This window comes from Macadamia integrifolia, unplaced genomic scaffold, assembly GCF_013358625.1.
Source record: "Macadamia integrifolia cultivar HAES 741 unplaced genomic scaffold, SCU_Mint_v3 scaffold1071, whole genome shotgun sequence".
NCBI lineage: Eukaryota > Viridiplantae > Streptophyta > Magnoliopsida > Proteales > Proteaceae > Macadamia > Macadamia integrifolia.
The window spans coordinates 62,501-66,659 of NW_024868073.1; the positions used below are offsets into that span (position 1 = coordinate 62,501).

At 47.3% G+C, this 4,159-nt stretch overlaps 1 non-coding gene across 1 annotated transcript; it reads right to left on the bottom strand.

Moving 5' to 3' along the window:
* Window positions 1-157: 157 nt before the first annotated feature.
* LOC122062547 lies at window positions 158-313 on the bottom strand. Its single transcript, XR_006135020.1, has one exon. It is a non-coding gene; the product is annotated as a 5.8S ribosomal RNA (ribosomal RNA).
* Window positions 314-4,159: the final 3,846 nt, after the last annotated feature.

A 4,159-nucleotide genomic window follows, 5' to 3' on the forward strand; every position in this document is an offset into this window, starting at 1 on the left:
AATGGCAAAGTGGCTTGATCCACCACTCATCGTGACACTTGCCACATAAGAAGCCCTTAACTTTGGGCCAACCGCACCTCAAACAGAGACACGGCGGGCCAATCTTCGCTCCGCACCACCAACGCAAGGGGTAAAGGAGGTGGGGCAACATGACGCATGATGCCCAGGCAGGCGTGCCCTCAGCCCGATGGCCTAGGGTGCAACTTACGTTCAAAGACTCGATGGTTCACAGGATTCTATAATTCACACCAAGTATCACATTTTGCTATATTCTTCATTGATGCAAGAGCCAAGATATCCGTTGTCGAGAGTCGTTAAGATAAAGATTCGGATCTAGGATGATCACACCACACCAAAGGCGCAATGATGTCATGTCCTTTTCGTTGCGAGTTCCTTGGTGCTGACTGCGCTGGTGGTTGTGTTTGGGTCGAATGTTACGAACAATCACAGGCCGACCTTTTACAAGGGTCGAGAAGGAAGGAGCTCATGCTCCCACGCCCAACCTTGAACGAGCAATGCAACATGTTCACAAGTCTCGCTGGGCAGGTATCGACAATGATCCTTTCGCAGGTTCACCTACGAAAACCTTGTTAAGACTTCTCCTTCCTCTAAATGATAAGGTTCAGTGGACTTCTCGTGACGTCGATGGTAGCGAACCACCTATGTCGCCGTGATCCGAACACTTCACCGGACCATTCAATCGGTAGGAGCGATGGGCGGTGTGTACAAAGGGCAGGGACGTAGTCAACGCTAGCTGATGACTCGTGCTTACTAGGAATTTCTCGTTGAAGACCAACAATTGCAATGATCTATCCTTATCGTGATGGAATTTTTAAAAATTACCTGGGCCCGTCGGCCAAGGCTATAGTCTCGTTGAATACATCAGTGTAGCGCATGTGAGGCCCAGAACATCTAAGGGCATCACAGACCTGTTATTACCTCAAACTTCTGTGGCCTAAACGGCCATAGTCCCTCTAAGAAGCTGGCCGTGGAGGGTCACCTCCACATAGCTAGTTAGTAGGCTGTAGTCTCATTTGTTAATGGAATTAACCAGGCAAATCGCTCCACCAACTAAGAACGGCCATGCACCACCACCCGTAGAATCAAGAAAGAGCTCTCAGTCTGTCAATCCTTACTATATCTGGACCTGGTAAGTTTTCTCGTGTTGAGTCAAATTAGCCGCAGGCTCCACTCCTGGTGGTGCCGTACCGTCAATTCCTTTAAGTTTCAGCCTTGTAACCATACTCCCCCCGGAAGCCAAAAACTTTGATTTCTCATAAGGTGCCAGCGGAGTCTTGAAAGCAACATCTGTTGATCCCTGGTCGGCATTGTTTATGGTTGAGACTAGGATGGTATCTGATCGTCTTTGAGCCCCCAACTTTCGTTCTTGATTAATGAAAACATCCTTGGCAAATGCTTTCGCAGTGGTTCATCTTTCATAAATCCAAGAATTTCACCTCTGACTATGAAATACGAATGCCCCCGATTGTCCCTATTAATCATTACTCCGATCCCGAAGGCCATCACAATTAGACCGAAATCCTATGATGTTAACCCATGCTAATGTATCCAGAGCGTAGTGTCACGGCCTTAGACCTTTCTAAGCAACCGCACCGGAACTTAGTACTCCCACTAGTACTAAGTCAGCCTAACCACACTGCTTAAGGGATTTGGGAAGAGAAGAAGTGAACACAAGAGTGAGTTTGGGAAGAATGAACTTGTATTACACTAAAGAACTCTTGAGTACAAGGCTTGAGAACTCACTTACTTGGTGCCTTGGCTAAATGAGGGCACCTCTATTTATAGTCACTCCTAGTTACAATGAATGGCTAAGATATGTACATGTGTCTTACATCCAACGATTGGGGTGGAAACTAGAAGCTTCCCACCTCCTTAGTGGAGAACTCTAGAAACCTCCCTACATAATATTTCCTTATAAAATATCTAGAGTTTCACACTTTGGTAGAAATCACTAGAAACTAGGCCTTACTAAGCCCAATGGACTTAGTCCATGGGCTTAATGGGCTTGGCTTGTGGGCCTTCAGTGGGTGGTCTGTGAAACTCTCCCCCATCTAATTCGGTGACGTCCTCGTCGCATCTTCTTCATGGAACCTTTGTATGTGGTCTTAGAATTGCCATAAAGAGTCAACGGGTTCCCAGCTTGCCTCGCTCTCTGGTAGCTCCTTCCACTTGACTAAGTACTCCCTACTAGGTGGTACTCCTCGCCTTCGGATGACTCGATCCGTGATCATGTATTCAGCTTCCTTGCCGTAGGAAGTAGTGATTGCCATTGGTGATCTTGTTGAGGCTCCACGACTTGGGTCTTCCTTATCTCTATGGTATGGCTTTATTAGGCTTGCATGGAAGACTGGATGGATCTTGAGTTTAGGAGGTAGGCTCACCTCATAGGATACTTTGCCCACCTTTTTGGTTATCTTGAACGGGCCTTCATACCTGCGAACCAGCCCCTTATGTACCTGCCTTAGGGACTTGAATTGTTGGGGTAGAAGCTTCACAAGTACCAAGTCCCCGGTCTTGAAGTTTTCTGGTCGCCTCCCTTTGTCAGCCCATTTCTTCATCTTTTTGGTGGCCTTGTATAGGTATGACTTAGCCACATCTAGCTTTTCTTGCCACTCCTTGGCAACCTTAAATGCCGAAGGGATCTTCCCTATGTAACCGGTCATCACTGTGTTTGGTGTTAAGGGTTGTTGTCCCGTGGCAATTTCAAATGGACTTTGGTTCGTAGCCTCACTTCGTTGGAGGTTGTAAGAGAACTGAGCCATATCAAGCAACTTGGCCCAGTCATGTTGGTTAGCACTCACAAAGTGTCTCAAGTAAAGCTCCAATAAGCTATTAATACGCTTTGTTTGCCCATCGGTCTGTGGATGGAAGCTTGTTGAGAAGTGTAGCGACGATCCCAACAACTTGAATAGCTCTGTCCAGAACCTCCCTGTGAAGCGAGGGTCTTGATCACTTATTATGGATTGTGGCACCTCCCAATGTTTGAGGACATGCTTTAGAAATAGCCTTGCCACTTCTTCTGCCATACAATCCCTTGGTGTTGCCACGAATGTGCCATATTTTGAAAATCTGTCAACCACCACCATTATTGACCCACACCCTTCTGACTTGGGTAGGGCACTGATGAAGTCCATAGAGACACTCTCCCATAGTCTTTCTGGTATGGGAAGTGGCTCCAATAGTCCCCTGGGTGGTTGCTAATCCACCTTGTCTTGTTGGGATACAAGACAAGTTCTCACGTAGGCCTCTATGTCATCCCGCATCTGAGGCCAATGGTAAGCCGCTTCCAACAATGCCCACGTGCGCCTTTGTCCTGGGTGGCCAGCCCATTTAGTGTCGTGGCATTCGTGAATGAGGTTTCTCCATAGGTTACTCCACTTAGGCACATAGAGTCTCCTCTTCTTAGCGTAGAGCAAACCATTTTGCTCCCAAAATCTTCGTGTCTTGCCTTCCCGTGTAAGGGTAAGTAAGTTCTTAGCCATAGGATCATGTTGGAGGCCCTCTTTGATCAACTCTAGAAGTTCCCCCTCCGGTTGGCTAAGAGAAGCTAACTTTGCCTTTCTACTAAGTGCATCAGCCACCTCGTTGGCCTTACCCGGCCCGGCTTGTATTCAAAGATGAAGTCAAACTTTGCTAAGAAGTCTTGCCATCTAGCTTGCTTAGGACTCAACTTCTTTTGGGTTTGAAAGTAGCTAGTGGCAACATTATCTGTCTTCACCACAAACTGTGACCCAAGTAGGTAGTATCGCCATGTCCTTAGGCAATGCACCACCGCAGTCATCTCCTTCTCATGGACTGTGTAGCGCCGCTCTGTCTCGTTCAACTTACGGCTCTCATAGGCAATGGGGTGCCTTTCTTGCATCAACACCCACTGATAGCAAAGTTAGATGCATCTGTGTGCACCTCAAATGGCTTGCCATAGTCGGGTAGGGTAAGCACCAGTTCCCCCATGATAGCCTTCTTTAAGTCCTCAAAGTCCTCTTTGCATGAGTCCGACCATAACCATGGTCGGTTCTTCTTTAGTAAGTCTGTAAGTGGAGCTGCCCTTCTTGAGTAACCTTGAATGAACCGCCAATAATAGTTAACTAAGCCAAGGAAAGACCTTAGCCCAGTCACTTTAGTTGGTGCCTCCCATTCT